The sequence below is a fragment of the Peromyscus maniculatus genome, chromosome 18 (assembly GCF_049852395.1).
Source record: "Peromyscus maniculatus bairdii isolate BWxNUB_F1_BW_parent chromosome 18, HU_Pman_BW_mat_3.1, whole genome shotgun sequence".
Classification (NCBI taxonomy): domain Eukaryota; kingdom Metazoa; phylum Chordata; class Mammalia; order Rodentia; family Cricetidae; genus Peromyscus; species Peromyscus maniculatus.
In genome coordinates this window covers 29,333,632-29,353,697 of record NC_134869.1, presented here as the reverse complement: position 1 = coordinate 29,353,697, position 20,066 = coordinate 29,333,632, and the positions used below count along the sequence as shown (strand labels likewise).

The window sequence follows — 20,066 nt, the reverse complement described above, 5'->3', positions numbered from 1 at the left end:
CACCATACAGAAAGACATCCCACAGCAATATAACATACATACTTTACAGATGGAGAAGGACAGATATGATAATGTAAAGTTTTCAAGATAAGATCTTATGAAGCATATCATGAATTACGTTATTCTTGCATATCTAACAGTGTTTAGGAAGAGCCATGTCCAAGGTTCAAGTTGGGTGGTAAGACTCGAACAAAACTGGAAGTATAGCCTCTCACCCAGAAGACTGACTGGAAAAGGAGCAAGTGAAAATATATGTTTTTACTCTAAGTCACCGAGATAATGCATTGTTTATTTCATGGTTTTAGCAATGAGCCTGGGGGTAAAGAAGTTTGCTGTGGAGCTTCAAGTCCTGAGGTCCATCCCCAGGCCTCTCATAGTTGAAGGACAGAACCAGATCCTGAAAGTTGTTCTCTGACTTTTGCAGATGTACATGTGTCCACCTCATATAATAAATTAATAAATAAATGTAATATTTCAATTACCTAATAGACCAATGCATAATGATTTCCTGGAAACAATTCAAAAAGGCTAGAAATGGTTTCTGATTCTGAGACCAAAGGTCTTTGATGAGGATGGTGTAACTTTCATTCTTATATATCCAAAACGCAATGTCAAATAGAGACAAAAAAAAAACAGAGAACACTTTCTGGGTTGAGTTAAGTAAATTGTTGTTTTCATATCTTGGTCATGCATTGAACATGTTTTCAAATGTGCAATTTTATTTTTTTCTAATTTCAAATTGTAATGTTAGTATTATCATGTCAGTATTAAATATGTCCAACCATATTGTCAGCCTACACACTTCATAGTGATGATCTCAGATCAGAATATCACAAACCCCCAATGAACTTGAAGTTCATTGTGTGTGTGTGTGTGTGTGTGTGTGTGTGTGTGTGTGTGTGTGTGTGTTGGACACAAACTGATTGCCACATTTTAGAATTCAATTTGATGCTTTGTTTTTGTAAATTGCAAATACTTAGTCTGGTACTAAGAAAGACACAGATTTCATTATTATTTCTGTTTTATATATATATATATATATATATATATATATATATATATATATATGAAAATAATTATAAACAGTATTAGGAGAGTGCAGAAATAAATGTTGTGTTTATTTTAATGACAAATTTACTGTCCGAGTCATATTGATTTGGGGAATATTTATTCTGTTATTTATGATATGTGACACTGCATGACACAGAAGCAGGAGATAGAAGATTGCATTTGTAATTAATTAAATTGAAGAATGCAAATAAGTATGATGTTCATACTAACATGTATTGCTATTTCACATGAATTAGCAAACCTTCTGAATGTAGTTTTAGCTGTTTTAAGAGTACTGAGCATGCTAAACATTTATAGATTACAGAAACCGAAGACATTTAATGCCCTCAGTCTCTTTTGAGAGTATATGGGATGGAGAGAAGGCTTAGTAGCTAAGAGGACTTGCTGCTCTTCCAGAGGAGAGGGATTGGGTTCTCAGCACTCATGTTGGGAGGGTCACACTGCCTGTAACTCTTGCTTCTATTCCTATTCCCTCTATCCTCCTTGTGTACCTGCACCCATGTGCACACACACATTGCAGAAGTAAAAATCAAATAAACTTTAAAAGTTTTGAGTGTATAAAGTAAATTTCTTGGTACTTGTATGATATTCTTAAAAAAAGATATCTATAGAAGAGTACTAAAATTTGACATACATACAGAGCACGTAGCTTGCTGTCTTCAAGTACATACATTTGCTGAATTGGAAGTGGGCAAACAGAAGCTTGGAAATATAAATATATTGAAATATTTATGTCCTTTATTCAGTAATATTTTTGATAAGGATAGATTTGGAGGAACAGTCACAGGACTGGATATATTAACAATACTAATTTGCAATTATTTTAATAAAAAAGGAACACTAAATGGAAGAAAAGCAAACACAGTGAAACAGTGTATTGTTAAATTATAAGTGGAATAATTAGAAATTGAAAATATATTTAAACAAATAAATTAAAAGTCTGTTGCACTATGGATAAAGGGACCCCAAACTAATAATTATGCTGTGAAGAAATTAATCTTAAATAATCTCAGCATAAAAAAGAGAGATGTTGACACTAAATTATTACAATGAATAATTAATAGATAATTAAGAAAACCATAAGTTATGGACAAATATCACATATTCTCTTATCAGATGGATTCCAAATTCAAATGCAAATTAGCATAATTGCATGAATGTGAGAAAGAATAAATCAATCAGCAAAACTGCGAGTGAGATACTGACAGGAATTTACACCCTTCAGCTGGCCAGGATTATGATAGTCTTAAATATTTGCTCAGGTGGATTAGTGAAATTCACTTCTAAAAATATTTATAAAGTTTTAGCAACTATAAAAAGGAAAAGCTTTGATATTCCACATGCCAGCATTTTAATGGACCTAATTCAGACAAAAACTATCAAAAGTAAAGTTAAAATTCTTATAAACAAAGGAGAAATTCCATGGCCTAAAATAGATCTTGAAGATATTTGATGCATTATATTAATTTCCATTATAATTTAAGATCTATAATTGAAAAGGGAAGATTATGAAACCTTTGAGCCCAAACTTAATTTTGCATCTAAATATCTAAGTACATTTTGCCAGAAATAACAAATAACAGCCCAATATAAATTGCATTAAAACATGTACTTTATACAATAAAAATTTTTAAGGTTTATTTGATTTTTTTTTTATTTATGTGAATGTGTGTGTGCTCATGGATGCAGGTGCACACAGAGGACAGAGTGAATAGGATCTTCTAAGCTGGAGTTACAGGCAGGGTTACCTCCCAATGTGAGTGCTGCGAACACAACGCCTCTTCTCTGAAAGAGAAGCAAGAGCTCTTAGTCTCTGAGCCATCTTCTCACCCTATACACTTTCAAAATTTATTGCGAGCCCTGACAGTCTCTGATTTCAGCAGTTGATACCTACTTAACAGTCTCAATTTTCTTAGAACAACTAAAATTATGTTCAGAAGGTTTACTGGTTTGTGTGAAAATTTCAAGCTCATTGCACTAGCGTGAACACCATATTTTGCAAAATAACTAATTTTCAAATTAAAAATGATAATACTATTTTGCACCTTCCATTTAATGAGATTTGCATGGAATCTCCTATTTGCTGCCTCAATCTTCTTCTGTATCACAAATCTTAAATAACAGACTAAGAATATTTATACAGAAATCAAAGGAATTAAGAATATATTATACATAAAATAATGAAAACAAACAAAATCCCCTTGCTAACCAAACAAACAAATGAAAAAACAGCTGCTCTTCTATAATAAAGCAGACTTTATACTATATTTTCTCCAGAAAAACAAGTAAATAAAAATTTTGAGGGTTTTTTATGATGTTACACTTTATTATTATTATTATTATTATTCATTTTTAAATTTATTTATTAAATTTAATTTTACATATCAGCCACGGATTCCCTTGTTCTCCCCTCTCCCACCCATCCCCCACCCCTGCCTTCCCCCCAGCCCACCCCCCATTCCCATCTCCTCCAGGGCAAAGACTCCCCCAAGGATTGAGTTCAACCTGGTAGATTCAGTCCAGGCAGGTCCAGTCCCCTCCTCCCAGGCTGAGCCAAGTGTCCCTGTATAAGCCCCAGGTCCCGAACTGCCAGTTCATGCACTGAGGACAGCACCCGGTCCCACTGTCTGGATGCCTCCCAAGCAGATCAAGCTAATCAACTGTCTTATTTATCCAGAGGGCCTGATCCAGTTGGGGGCTCCTCAGCTATTGGTTCATAGTTCATGTGTTTCCTTTTGTTTGTATATTTGTCCCTGTGCTTTTTCCAACCTTGGTCTCAACAATTCTCGCTCATACAAACCCTCCTTTTTCTCACCAATTGGACTCCTGGAGCTCCACCTGGGGCCTGGTAGTGGATCTCTGCATCCGGTTCCCTCAGTCATTGGATGGAGTTTCTAGCATGACAATTAGGATATTTGGCCAGGTGGCCTTCGATTACTTCAGAGATCTATTCATAGGGCCTGATCCAGTTTGGGGCCCCTCAGCCTTTGGTTCATAGTTCATGTGTTTCCATTCATTTGGCTATTTGTCCCTGTGCTTTATCCAACCTTGGTTTCAACAATTCTCACTCATATAAACCCTTCTCTTTCTCGCTAATTAGACTCCCGGAGCTCCACCCGGGGCCTAGCCGTGGATCTCTGCATCCAGATTCCTCAGTCCTTGGATGGGGTTTCTGGCATGACTATTAGGGTGTTTGGCCATCCCATCACCAAAGCAGGTCAGTTCTGACTGTCTCTCGACCATTGCCAGCCGACTATTGTGGGGGTATTTGTTTGTAATAGCCAAAACCTGGAAAGAACCTAGATGCCCTTCCACTGAAGAATGGATAAATAAATTATGGCACATATACACAATGGAATACTACTCAGCAGAGAAAAACAATGACATCATGGGGTTTGCAGGAAAATCGATAGATCTAGAAAAAATCATCCTGAGTGAGGTAACCCAGACTAAGAAAGACAAATATGGTATGCACTCACTCATAGGAGGATACTAGAGGTGGAACAAGGATAACTGGACAGCTACTCACATCACCAGGGAGGCTACCTGGAAAACAGGACCCCAAGAAAGACATGAGGATCGCCCAATGACGGAGAAATGGCTGAGATCTACATGAACTACCTGGACATGAGTGGGAGTAATGAAGGGCAAGGGTCGAGGGAAAGATCGCCTGTGGGAGCGGGAGATCCCAGCCGGATCAAGAACAGAGAGGGAGAACAAGGAATAGGAGACCATGATAAATGAAAACCACATGAGAAAAGCAAGAAACAAAATGTGAGGTTTTATCATCACCGTAACAGAGCTACAGAACTATACAAACAAGCAGAAAAGATTTTAGAAAATAACAGGAAGACCTTCAAGTCTATCAGTAACAACTTTGGATATAAGTGGATGAAACTCTCTAGTTAAAGAATAGACTTGAAAAATGGAACAAAAATCAATATAAACCAAACTATATGCTCCCTACTGGATACTGCCTTTACTTGAAGAGACACAAATAGATTGATGTTTTTGGTTGGGAAAATATCTACTACTCAAAGGGAGAAGATATGAATATCAGCCACAGCAAGTCTTAAGTGAAAATGCATATGAGATTGTTTAACACTTTGTGATAACCATGTCACTTGAGCAGGATAGCTAAACAATTGAAACTATTTATGTATACAGTATGAAACAGCCTACACTTATGAGACAAATATTATGAGATAAAGGAAAGATACACCATGATGTGGCATTTGGTGAATCATTTTGCTCATTATCCTTAAAAGATAGATCATTAGATAAAAGCACAAAATAATGTCTGAATCGAACCATATAGTAGAGAATGCTATACTGTAGAATGAGCTAACAGAAATGTGCAGAACATTTCTTTCAGTAACACCAGAGTACACATTCTCATTAGCATATAAAGCATATGTTAGGTCATAAATCAAATGTCCATTTTAAGGAAAGATATATATCCTCTAATATCAGTATGATATATATATATATATATATATATATATATATATATATATATAATTTAATATATAAATATAATATAATAAAAAGAATGAAAATTATACAAATAGGTATTTAAGAATATGTTCCTAAATGTCTGTTAGTCATCTAAAGAAATGAATAGAAACTAAAAATTCACTAAAACAAATTAGAAGACAATTTAATATGTAAACTCCTGGGAAATGTAGCAATACTGTCAATAAAAAACAAAGTAAAAATAAAAGTATATAAAAGTAGAAAATCTTAAATAAGAAACCTGATAATATACCTCTGGAGATAAAAAAATAAAAACTAAAAAAGAACAAATCAATGCAAAAATTAGTAAAAGAAACTGTGGTGGTATTCTATTTGTACTCAAATGTGATTTTAATTGTATGTTAATAAATAAAGTTGCCCGGGGGTCAGAGCTATTAGAGCCATAGAAAGAGTGTGGTGGTGATGGTGGTGGTGGCGGCAGCGGCGGCGGCGGCGGCGGCGGCGGCGGCGGCGGCACACGCCTTTAATCTCATAGATCTCTGTGTGTTCAGGGATACAGCCAGCATTGGAGACATATGCCTTTAAGACCTAGAGGGCTGCACATACAGACAGTGATGAGGCAGTCACGGGTTTGGGTTTACAACCAATGAGAAGGCAGAACAAAAAGACTATGAAAAGACATACACACAGGAAGTAGCTCTCTTTCGGAGCACTAGGACCACCGCAGGCAGAAGGGTGAGATTTTAGCTCTGAGCTCTGACCTCTCGGCTTTCTCTTTTACATTGGCTCTGTGTTTCTTATTTAATAAGACGGTTGGTTACATCTACAAGAAACAATAGTAAAATAATTAAATTATAAATAAGTAAAATGAAAACAAAAAATTGGAATCAGTAATAAAATTTACAAACTCTTACAGTAATCAGAAATAATAATAAACTGGAAAATACTTAAAAATCTGAAAAAAAAATTAAGGCATTTTTCTTTATCTCATTATCTTCTTTTTTATTTAAAAGATTTTTTCATTTTACATACCAACCACAGTTACCCCTCCTTCCTCCTCTCCTCCCATTCACCCCCTACCTTCCCTCCACCCTATCCTTCATCTACTCCTCAGAGAGGGTAAGGCCTCCCATGAGGAGTCAACAAAGTCTGGTAAATCAAGTTGAGTCAGGACCACTTACCCCTGTATGGAGGCTTAGCAAGTTGTCCCTCCTTAGGGAATGGGTTCCAAAAAGCCAGTTGTTGCACTAGGGATAAATCCTGGTACCAATGCCAGTGGAGCCACAGACTGTCCAAGCCACACAACTGTCATCCTCATTCAGAGGACCTAGTTTGGTCCTATGAAAGTTCCCCAGCTGCCAGTCCAGAGTCAGTGTGCTCCCACTAGTGGAGATCAAATACTTGAAAACCTGTAAGAAATTAATGCATTTTTCTAACTTATCCAACATACCAAAGTGGAATCAAGAAAATACGCAAAGTCTAACAAATTGATTTAAGCAGTAAATTAAAAGTTTCCTATATGAAAGAATTGTAGGACACGATAGATTTACTGCTTAGATATAGAAAGCATCAGAGGAAATCTAATACTACCATGCCTTAAAGTGTTTCAAAATGTTGCAAAGCTTATAATGCTTAAAATCTGTTCGTGAGGTCTATGGTATGCTGATAGCACAAAATCAAAAATACTTGTAGACTCATTATCCTAAGTGAGCATAGATGCAAATATTTTTACCAATAAATGACAGAAAATTTAATGTAACAGCATATCAAATACTACTCAGTACCATGAAGTGGCATCATCTCAGGGATGCAAGGATGGCTCAACATAATCAAATCAGTAAATGAGACATGGGACTTGAACAGACACACTGCAAAATCTTACATTATCATCTTAATGGATGTAGAAAAAGATTTATAAGCTTATAAAAATTCTTCATTATAAAATAGAAGGGAAATGTTTCAAAATACTAAAAGCTTTGTATATTTTGAAAAAAGCCACAGCCAACATCAAGCAGAATGGAAGAAAACAAATATTTGTCCTAGATGAGGGCCAGAATGGAATTAAACATATTTTGCTTTTATTATTAATCCACTATAGGAAGGCCTAGTAAGAGAAAGGAATAAACTACACACATAGATTAGACTTTTGTGTTTGAAGATGACATCCTTCCATACACAGGATATTGCTAGCAAATCATTAACATGTTAGAGCTTAGCAAATGAATATACACAAGTGGCAGGATACAAAATAAGCACATTCAGACAGTATTTTAATACTTTAATAATGTCCTTGTTGATTAAATAAAGGAATCCTGGACACAATAGCTAGGTGAAAATATCTAGGAAGAGATTTAGCTAAAGAAATGGAAGATATCCACAATGAAACTCTAAAACACTCAAGAAATTACTAAGGATACAATGATAGACAGAAAGCTCATGTACATGCATTAGGAAAGTTACTGCAGCTCCAATGAACATACTAAGAGTGAACTGTGAGCATAGAAATGAGAGCGTCATCCTCTACCATCATCATGTATGGTAGTATATGGTAGTTCTGAACTCTCCATGTTAAGAAGTATCTAACATTTGGTGCAGAAATTCCTTTGAACCTCTTACAGATAAAGTGAGAAACCATACAAAAGATACGTGATCTAATATGATCATTCCACATGTCCAATCCAGCATTACCTATAACACTGTGAAACAGGGGTTATTTAAGTCAGACTATGAAGATGACTAAGCTCATCTTGGTGAGACCCACGTTACACAATAAAATACTACAATTCAGAATTATATCCCTATACAATTTCAGGCACATTAAATTTTCCATGAATTCAAAATTTTTCAAAATATTTGTATGGCTAACAGTAGCAGCAGTTAGGCAGGTGGAGGTCACATTTAATATACTTCTTTTATTACATTTAATTTTATGATTTAAATTTTCATTTCAATAACTGGGTATACTTATACATTTAAAATCAAGAAAGTATACTTATTTAACAAGATTTTCTTCAAAATTAAGAGAGTTTAAACACAGTTTTATGAACATTGTTATAGTTAATGATTTGATTTTAATTTTCTCATTTGCAAGAGCAATAAAACATACTTTAGAGGCATTTGTCAGCCACACAAATGTCAAAATGGATGCTTGAATACTTAATGAATATGATTTTAAATTTTGGTCCACATTGAGCAGATGGAATGTACCATATTATTTCAATGAACCGAAAACCGTAGTCCTAAAAATGCACTTTTAATAGCAAACCTGAAATAGGATGCTTATAAGTCTATTTAACTTATGAAACACAAGAGTACTACCTATGATCTTCACCAAGGACTGTTGCATTCCCTTTTCAATTTAACTTAAAATATGTTATTTTTCAAGGCAATTAATTAATTAATCAAAAGAAGACCATTATCCTTAAGACAAAATACTTCCTGTCATGTGTTTGAAATATAGGTAATGTTATTAAATCAAATCTGCACTGCCTTAAAGCAACTCTTACCATACTATATGCTAGCAATTTATTAATTTAATAATCAAAATTGATTAATTTCACATTAATCTTGATTTTTCTCACACACATAATAATTTCCTGTGTGTTCTCAACTTCGAGTCAGAGTAAAGCATTTGTCATAATTTCAGAACAGGATGCTTTTATTTCAGTATGTTATTCTCCTCCCTGTTAACATCTGCTTTTTTCTTTTGTGATAGCATATTTTTCTGCACCCATTTAATGCATCTGATTGCCTAGCTTCCTCTCTCCTATTGTCTCATTTTAAAGTTCCTAACTTACGTGTGTATGGTAAATATGCAAACTATGTTCATTAAGTTTCTACAAGCCATCTGCACAGTAAAGAACATTAGCCATATGGCATTATATTGGTTTCATGTTTTATCTGAACAGTTTCTGGCTATTGAGCATTTGTTACCATTTGATTGTAAATTATTTGAAGCAGACATCATTTCCTTTGTTTGTGTATTTATCTTCCTACAAGAACATGGTGTAACTGGATGGCTGTTGGTCCCTTGGGGATTGACTACACGGTCTTTTATTCTGCCTTTATTGTTGGCATATTATGTTCTCTAAAATCACTTTATTATGTACAGTGATTCTGCAATGAGCTAGGAAGTTGGTCTTTTGTTTTGGTACTCACAACTTAAATTGCACCAGGGTTTTCATTACAGGTTCTGTCTAGCCAAACTCTAACAACAAACACCTTGACAGTAAGTCTTAACACACTTCAGACTCACCTAACAATGCCTTTTCCTTTGCAACTATCCATTTAGTTTAGGGGATATATTATAAGTATGCCTTCTGTGGCAACTATACAAAAGAAATCAAAGTAGAGACTCATACAGGTATTTGTACAGTGAGTGATTTTTCATAGCATCCCTAGTCACAATAGCCAAAAGACAACCTAAGCATCCATCAACAGATGGGTGGACAAACAAGGGGTGATATACAAATAATGGAATAGTATGTGGTTGTGAGGTGGAAGTAAATCCTGACCCATCCTACAACATAAAGGAACTTTGAAGACATTCTCCTTAGTGAAATATGCCAGTCACAAAAAGAGAGCTATTTTAGGCTTGTATGTACTTATGTTAGGTAAGTACAAATTCATCAAATGCCACAGAGAAATAAGTTTGTAAGTTCAATTATGGTTTAACAGAATGGAGGAGAAAAACATTGAAAATGATGGCTAACCAAGGAAATAGTTTGGATTAATTAATTTTAAAAAAAAATGGAGAAAGCCTTGGTGGCTGCCTATGGTGTTTACATAATTGTATGGGTTAACTTAATGGTTAAAGTGGTAGTTTTTGTGTTATATATATACTTCAGCATAATTTAAAAATCAAAGAAATGAAATTGTGAATGACTATATCAAATGACTCATTAAGTTAAATAGTTGACTCTTTTTTTTTTAAGTTAAAATATTTTAACTGTAGAAATGTTTCCACTCTGACTTACTAAATTTTACTCTGGTTTTTATGGTGAAATTACAGTAATTTCCTGAATATGTCCCATTAACCCCATGCCTGTTATGTAACAGATTAACACCTTCATTCTTTGAGGGAAGCTTGTGAAGAAACAGGACCTTTCCAGGGGGGTGAAACAGCAGAGTTCTAAGCAAAGGTGAACCAATCCATCCATCATGGGTGCTCATTAAACTTATGAAGCTCCTGTAGCTGATCAGGTTGTCTCGGATTTCCCCTCCCCAAGCATATTTAAGCTATAAGGACTTTGGAACGATTCTCAGACAAGCTGAGCTGCCTAGAAGACGCTCAGACAAGCAGAACTACCCGGAAGTGACACCACTCTCCAACCAATTGCAGTGCCTGCAGGTTGCTCAGTCTGCTCCCGGGTTTCTGGTTTTGGGGAGCTGTCACCTATGCTTGGGTCAGCGTTAGCTATTGGTGAAATTATTAAGGCCATTCCACGTAGTTAAAAGGGAGGTTTATTTAGTGGTGTAACTTACAAATGAAGGGATAGGTAGGTTGCAGGGTCTGGGGAAGACGTAGCACAGTCCAGCAGTGTTCTCTGGAGAACTCTGCTCGGTTTACCTGCAGGTCCAGGGTCCAGGAACCAAGAGAGGTGGCACATCTGGATCTTGGGACTTCAGGGCCCTCTCTTGGCCCTGCCTTATAGGCATGACAGTTACTGGAGCCTCAGTGAGGGTTGGAACTTCCAGATCAAAGCTGGAATGGCTACCCACTACAGTTAGCAATAAAGGTCAGCGGTCTTTAAGTCATTTCATTATCTGTATGTAGCCCTAATAAGACCCATTGGCTCGCCAAGTTGTACTGTGGTCTGTCATTAGTTCCCTGTCAAGTGAGTGAGTTTGTTTATGTCTTCCGAGGATTAGTATCTCACAACAATGTCTAACCCCTATGAAACACACACACACACACACACACACACACACACACACACACACACACACACTTGATTGTAAATTATTTGAAGCAGACATATATGGAAATTTCAAAGGGAATGCTGGGCCCTAGATTGGACACTGCCTTCTTCAAGTTATTCAAGGTTTTTGTTTGATTACGGCTTTATTTGATGCAATTTGATGGCAAATTATATATATATAGTTTGCGCGCGCGTGTGTGTGTGTGTGTGTGTGTGTGTGTGTGTGTGTGTGTGTGTACAAATGGGGGTCATAGAATGGCTTGTGGAGGTTGTTCTCTCCTTAAACATGTGGATTCAGTTTATCAAATTCAGGTCCTCAGAATTGATGGGCAGTCTAACTCTTTTTACACTCATGCTTCTAATCTAAACACTTTAAATGTATATTTTTCTTTCTGTTAGTAATAAAAGATGCTTGAGTATTTGCTAATTATTTTCAACATATAAACTGGATTAACTCAGACTTTTCCCATGTAATTCTTAATGGTTTTCAGTCATCAATATTAAACCAAAGGTAAAAGAATATACCAATGTTTTTCTCTTTTAATTAAAGTGACTAAGAGCATTCATTCAACCACTACTTTGAGTTTAACCAAACACTTATTTTATTTAACACAAGTCTACTCTAATTTTAATTCTGTAGGTTCATTCTTACCTAAAGTCTAACTCATACTATTTTTATTTTTAGCTCTCTGTATGTACCTGTGTACATGTGAGGAAAAGTGCCCAACGTGTTGAGAAAAGGGCTTCCTGGTGTCTAGCTGGAGTTGCAGGCAATTGTAAACTTCTGGATGTGGGTTCTGAGTAATGAGTTTGTGTCCCCCACAAGAGCACCAAGTGCTCTCAACAACTGAGTCATTCCCACAGTCCCCAGACTAACTCATAGTCTGAGGGCGGTGGCTATTGAATGCCACCCAGCTGGCGTGGCAGTTGTTCTGATTTCAGGATCATTAACCTCAAGCCATTCTTCATTCTCCTTGCTAACACGAACTGGTTCATATGCACTCACAGATTCCCCTTGCTTCCCCTGGACACTTTGAGCATTTTTTCTTCCCTTACAGCATGATGACTTTGTCTAAGCTGCCATCCGCAGGAGTGTGTGAAGCGTTTACCGTTGCTCTCCTTTCACGAACGGTATTTCAAACTTACTCTTTTTTTTTTAATCCAGCACAGTTTGCCATCGAATTTGCATCAAATAAAGCCATAATCAAACAAAAACCTTGAACAACTCGGAGAAGGCAGTGTCCAATGTAGGGCCAAGCACTGCCTTTGAAATTTCCATATGAAAACTCTCTTAATTAGCACCACGGAACCATAACTTTGAATTAATGCAAATGAGCACTAGGGAGAGAAGGTTAATATTTTTCTGCAAAATGTGCCTTTTGAAATGTCTTTTGAAACTTTTGTCATGGAAAGACTTTTGCATACACTTGAGTAGCTTCCCAGTCTCTTTCCTTATTTTTGTTCATATTAGGTAAGTCATATCTGAAACTTCAAAATGCTTTATGTAAAAGTCGATTGTCCATTTAGTCTTCTTCTATTTACATCTTTATTTGACAAAATATATGAGCTGTTTATAGTGCCACAAAAATATGAGCCATCTCTATACTGTCTCTACATGTACTTTTAAAATTTTACTTATTTGTTTCTTTATTTTTATTTTTATTTTTCAGAAAAAAACACAAACTCAGTCCCCACTGACACAAATTAGGCAGTTGAGTTTTCTGCATTTGGGGACATCATAGGGGTCAGCACAGCACATCTGGAGTTCAATGGATAAGGCTCGCCCTGAGAAAACCACCTTGGTGATCATGGTATCTCCTCTGGCCAGCTAGGTGTATTTTTTAATAAAGGTGTTTTTCCCCCACCTCTGCCATCAGGACAATTGTCTTGCTAATTTTGTGGCTTTGACCTCTCAACCTAGTGCGTATACATAAGAGAGAAAAAAAAATCCAGACCCAAGAGAACTGAAACCCACGAGAGACATCTGGTCATCATAAGGAAATGGAGGACGTGCCAATAGCAAAAAGTCACACTTTCAGGATACCATCTGTTGCTGAGAACTAATGGAGGAGGGAAGGGAGCTAATTGCAAATAAATGACATACACACATGTTGCTGATCAAAAGAGAATGGATGGAAAGCACCGCTCTCCCCACTGTTTCAGTGTGACATTGATAATATGAGTGCCTTGTGGCGAAGTGAGGAAGTACTTCAAGTGATAAACATCTCAGGGAGAGTCAAATATTTGGATATTACATCGATGTCAATTAATCTGAACCATGAAACTCAACAAATGTCGCTGGCTAGACTTGGAGGGAATCAATCATCCAATCAAATAACACTTAATAAATATGAAGAAAAGGCCTCCTAACTTTTTTGCTCAAGATGCTGTTTACTGTTGGCAAGGCAATCTCAGAAGGGCCGGATGTAGACCTCTGCTTATTCATATGGTGGGCTGTGGGAGCTAAACATGAGCTTACCAAGACATAAAGAACCCAGAAAGCCTGTGCTGGGCTGATAGGCAGAAGGAATATATTGATATACATGTATGAGTGTGTGTGTGTTGGGGGGATGTGTGCATGACTGTGAGTACATGCATGTGTGTGTGTGTGTGTGTGTGTGTGTGTGTGTGTGTTTGTGTGTGCGAATCTCTGTGTATACTTACATATCTGTATATGTTAAAATACATAAAATATTCTATTAAACATATACACATATATTTAAAATAGTTATATTCTATTAAATGTATATGTGCTTATAGCCCTCTGATAGCCTTCCCTAACAGCTATAAATCTCTTCAGTGCTGTAGGATAAATTCTGAATGCTGCTGTTTCATATTGTAGAAAGAGGCTTTGTGCTTTCAGCAATTGTTCTGGCACAGTTGTGAAGTGGTATGTGTGTGGCTGTTTGGAGGGACTATTACACTCTGTCGATATTGATTTTGTTTATTCATGGCTTGGCTACACTGTCTCCCTTGCTATCTCTAGTGCAAGATGCAATACCGGACTTCTCTTCATAGTGATTGGCACAGTAATGATCTGTGCTATATCATCCATGTGGCCGGGATCCGGGTCCTCAGCACTACCAAGTGTATAGTGTTCTGCTCAAGTCACCATAAAGATGGTTTTCTTTTTGCTCTGCAGAGAAAAGTGTCTCTGGAATTCGTCTGACACATACAAAATCTCCAGCAGCAGGAATTTTGTTTTTCTGGAAATTGCCGCTGACTCTTGGCCCAGCCCCACCTTGACACTGAAAGCGAGATAAAAGATGTCAGGGTTGAGGGAGGTTGAAGAAGCTCTTAGTGACTTGGAAGAGAAACAGATCACTGAGACCTTGGAAAGGAAGATAAAGTTTAAAATGCAGCCTTCCTAAACATTCCATTGACACGTCTCCCCCTGGATAATTTCATTTTGAGCAAAAGAAAGGGAAGCTCAGCAGAAGAACACTGGCTCTGTTTGGCTTCAGTATTTACAGAGCTCTGACAGGCAGCGTCAGAGGATGGCAAAGATGTGTGAGCTCAAAGACACCGTAAAGGAGGCTTCTGACAGAGACTTCAATTTGGATTCATTCCTTTAAAAAGCACGTTAAAACCTCAGTATAAAGAGTTGGAAAATAAAAACATCACATAGCGAAATGAACCAGACCCAAAGCCTACCCATCTCAATGATTTTTTTTTTTGTGCAATAGTCTGTAGCTGTGGAACTCACAATGGATTTTACACTTTCATGATTACATGTTTTACACACTAATTAATCATGAAAACACAAAGCTCCATGGCAGAGTTATAACTAGAAAACAATTGGCTTCATAACTTCTTTCATGGGCTCAAGTATATTACATTACCTCACGGCTTCTTCAGCACCTAATTATACTGGGATCTATATATAATGGAGAACAAGAGTTTTTTTTGTGTTTGTTTTTCCCTTCTGAAATCATGTGACCCTGCTTAACATTAGACATATTAAATATTGTCACTGTCATCAAAATTTTGTGGTTTTAGTTTTCTTTAGCGTTGAGTATTATTTTATGTATATACCAGATTTTTATTGCCTATTCCTCTCACGATGGGTAATTAGGTTGGTTCTATTTCTTTTCTATAGTAGAGAAAACAACAATAAACCTAGATATCTCTATGTAGGATGTAAAGTTCTTTTGGAATGTACCCAGAAGTGAAATAGCTTGTTCACAAGGTAGTTCTTTTTTTTTTTTTTTTTAAGAATCACCAATCTGATTTCCATAGTGGCTGTATCAATTTGTTACTCCGCCAACAATGCATAAGGGTTCCCCTCTCTATACATTCTCTCCAACATTTTTTGTCAGATTTCTTAATGACAGTCATTCTGCATGCAATGAGTTGGTATCTCAGAGTTGTTTTCCTTTGCATTATCTGATGTCTAGGAATGTTGAACACATTAAAAAAACATGTACAGGCTAGTTGTATTTCATATTTTGAAAACTGTCCAGTCAATTCATTGGCCCATGTTTCATTTGGCAGTTTGATTTCTTGGACATTTAATTTCTACAATTACAATTCTTTGAAAATTCTGGATATTAGCCCCTTGTCTAAAGTACAGTTGATAAAGATTTGTCTGCCATTTGGTGGCTTCATTTCTTGTGTACATGCAGCCATATGTGTTTAAAACTCTAGACTCATATTGTTAAGGCTCTGAGAACCAGATTGGATTGCATTTCTCCTTCTCACCCATTAACAATAATCTATGTTTCCCTTTTCTTTTGTTTTACACCATACATATGTGCCAATGGATGGCATAATAATTTACTATGATAATTGCTGCAAATGGAAAGTCAGTCTAAGTACGTTTTATGTCATGAGCCATGCACATAGGAAAAAAAATGACCAGCTAACCACTTTATTTTTGAGATATTTAGCATCTTCTTATTTTTAAAAGATGCTAATTTATAAAATAACATTTGAATATATTCATAACATATGCATGTTCTCTCTCTCTCTCTCTCTCTCTCTCTCTCTCTCTCTCTCTCTCTCTCTCTCTCTCTCCTCACCCCCTCTCTTTTTGAGACAGAGTCTCTGTATCTAGTTCTGCCTGTCCTTCTGTCCTGGAACTGGCTATGTAGATCAAACTGAACTCAGATTCATTGAGATCCACCTGCCTCTGCCTCCTGAGAGCTTGCTGGGATTAAAGGCATGTACCACCATGCCTGGCTTTGTGGTTTTTTTTTCTTATGCATTTTTTTAAAATGTAGAATCAAATGCATGGTTTAACCTAGAACAAGAGAAGTTTGAATATGCTAATCTGTCCTACTTAAAAAAAATCTTTGTGTCTATATTCGTTTACGTGCATATGAGTAGGAGAGTGCTTCTGCTCATGTGTGAAGGTCAGAGGATAACTCTTTTTATTGGTCCTTACGTTCACCTCCTTTAAGACAGTGCCTTTTGGTTATTCTGTGCTGGCCAGGCTAAGGGGAAGGAAGCTTCCTGAGATTCTCCTGATCCATCTCCTAGCTCAGCAAATAGGCACTGTAATTACAGACTCAGGATACTGCGTCTTACTTTATAGGTGTTCTGCACATTCAAACTTAGGTTTCAACACTTGTGCCATAAGATGTTTACTCATGAGCTATCTCTCAAGCCTACTTTTTATATATAATTTCATTTAACAATGCTGTACATTTGGCTTTGATTACTTCAGTGTGTGTATGTTTTCTATATCTATTAAAGATTATAAAATCCAAAGATGAGAGATAGTTTTTGAGACATCAGACATAAAATCTTTAGAGCCTGTTCCATGCACTTGCTACATTAAGATTTGACTTGGTAAACATATGTAACAGTCCGTGAAACCACTGTAATAACATATGCAGATATGGAAAATGCTCACATTTGTGTCAGGGGCCAGGGAGAAATGATTTGTAACACATTTGAACTCAGAATATTTTTGGAGGTTGGACTCAATTTTCAGCTTGTTTATATGTAACTATCAATGGCATCTTTTCAAAGTACTAAGTTTGTCCCTTTTTTCTGTTTATGTGTCTGGCAACAATTTTTCCCTTGCTTTTTATAGTTTCTAAAAATATATCTTGAAATCCTCAAAATACATGAAAGCGAATTCCCAGCCAGTTTCTCACTTGAGCATATTTGCAAGGGTGTTATGATTCTAAAAATAATATTTATGTTTAATGTGTCCTGCTTTGAGATTTGTACAAGAGGTTTTATGGCTTTATGGATTGTTAGCATATAGGATTATATAAATTTTTAAGACTCAAGCCAATTCTAAATAAATGTCAAGGCAGTTATGAGGAAAAATGTAATAATTTATGTGGGCTACTATGTCTAAACATTGTATAAATATGGTGAAATCTTTAAGCCCTGCCTTTGATAAGAGTCGACATAGCAGTTAGAGTCTGTTCAGGAATTTTATAAGAGAACCAAGCCAAAATCACTAGATTTGTGAATCCTCAGATTTATAATTGTCCACGTCAAGAATATTGAGTCCAAACTAAACCTTCACAATAACTCCTACTTTTACATAGTTTTCAAACAACAACAACAACAACAAAAACCCCAGCACTGTCTCTTTTCATGGCTCATGTTCATGCTTAGTCCAGTCCTGGTCACATCTCATTGCTTCATTCACATATATTTTTCTTTGATGGTAAAATATTATCATAAAGGAAAAATTAGCCCTCACTGCTGTCTTTAATAATTAGCAAGAGATAATTACTGTTTAATTTAAGAATTAATGTGTCTTTAGATTTTCCTAGGGGGCAAATACAAAGGCCAGTTTCTTATCTCCTTCCCTTCTCTCTCCCTCTCTCCGCTGCTTCCATTTCCCTCCCTTTCTATGGTGGACTGTTTAGCCTTACTAAACTGATTTCCTACTTTAAGACTTGTTTTGCATTTTGGTTCTGACTTTCTGCTGCCTAAGCCTATTATGTAGCATTCTACTTTCATAATATATGTGCATTTTAATGTGCATTTTAATATGCTTTTTAGCGAGCTACTGATACAGTATTAAGGAGTCGACAGTGCATCTCAAAATCAATTATTATCTTCGAAGTTTCTGATTTTATGTGAAGTTTAGTCCGTATGGTAACACGGTTTAAAATCATTAGAAATATGAAGAGTGATATTTCTGTATTGGCAATTACAGGGAATTAGTTGATGTTATCTGTTGAAAGGCATGGGTTAATAAAAGTCTGCCTCCATGACAACAGTCATCCCCCTTGGCTCTTACAGCTACAGTTATAATTATTGGTTGCATTCACTCAGTCACCATTGACTAGCTATTTTCTGTACTAAATGAAGAAGCCAAAAAAGTGCTGAGTCTGCGAAGGTGGACGGTCAGCTTAATACATATTAAATTTGAATGTCCCCCTTCAATAACACACCTTGACAATTAACACTTGAAAAGATGTGATTAAATTTAGTACAAATCACAACCCTGAATGAATTCCCAATGTCATAATTCTGCATATGGAGATTTGAGACCAAAACCTTTAGTATAGCATTAACTAAAGACTGAAATCTTAAATTCCACAATCATTAAACATTAGAACATTGAATAATGAAATCTTGAAAACTGCAGACTGTAAAATAACGGAAGTTGAATTCTGGGGAAAAGATTGTCATTTTTATACTGCATAGATATTTTAGCTTAAGTGGAATGAACACCTCAAAAACTAATAGAGCATATTTTAGAGTGTGTCTGCAAGGGGTTTCCTGTAAACATTAGTGTGTAATTTTGGTGACCAGTAGCTCTACTTTGACATGAACAGAAATGGGAGAGCAAGATAGCTCCCAGATTAAAGGCATGTGCTTCAAAACCTGTAATCCTGGGTCAGTCCTTGGGATCCACAACGTAGAAAATGAGACTCTCAATGGTTTCCTCTGACCTTAGCACGAGTGCTATGGTAAGCACAGAAAATAAATAAATATTTCAGGGTGGAAAGAATAAATTACAAAACCTTTAGGCCCCAACACTCCCCAAGTACAAGTGTAAAGAATGTTCCTAAGATTCAGAACAAGTGTCAACACAAGTGAAAATAACAAGCAATTCTCCTGCCCAGTCGTTCAAGCATGTATTGTTTTGTGCCTTCAAGCCCCAAGCAGTTAGCACTAAAGATGCCTTCAAACATTCCACTCAAAAGAGAATAAAAATGGAGAGTCTCAGTCTCCTCATGAACCAAATACACACTGCTATGAAGTACCTTCATTGTTCTAACATAACCATTAGATGATGACATCTATGTAATTAAGGATTTTACTGTTGCAGAATGCACCAAAAAAAAAAAAAAACCATTCAACTCTAATACTCCTGTTTTCTTTGCTCTGGGGTAATAGTAGATTTATTGTTATTTTCTGTTGTTGGATATTATTGGAAATTTCCAATACTACCTACACTTTAAAAAAAGTTATACATGTGCGCTCTTTGTTCTGAAAATTCTATTTTTTATTTAATAATTTAATTTTATATATCAGTCACAGATTCCCATGTTCTCCCCCCTCCAGAACCCCCTCACCTGCCTTCCCCCCAGGCCACCCCCCATTCCCATCTCCTACAGGGTAAAGACTTCCCTGAGGATTGAGTTCAACTTGGTAGATTCAGTCCAGGCAGGTCTA

At 36.3% G+C, this 20,066-nt stretch overlaps 1 long non-coding RNA gene and 1 other non-coding gene across 3 annotated transcripts in view; both read right to left on the bottom strand.

Moving 5' to 3' along the window:
• Positions 1-11,225, bottom strand: part of LOC121823739 (uncharacterized) — a 71,022-nt gene extending 59,797 nt beyond the window's left edge. For both annotated transcript variants that reach the window (XR_006065290.2, XR_006065291.2), the window contains exons 1-2: positions 11,117-11,225; positions 6,729-6,956 (exon numbers count right to left, since the gene is read on the bottom strand). This is a non-coding gene — a long non-coding RNA (uncharacterized LOC121823739). The remainder of the gene's footprint in view (positions 1-6,728; positions 6,957-11,116) is intronic.
• Positions 11,226-13,135: 1,910 nt separating this feature from the next.
• On the bottom strand, positions 13,136-13,304 carry LOC121823826 (U1 spliceosomal RNA). Its single transcript, XR_006065475.1, has one exon. It is a non-coding gene; the product is annotated as a U1 spliceosomal RNA (small nuclear RNA).
• Positions 13,305-20,066: the final 6,762 nt, after the last annotated feature.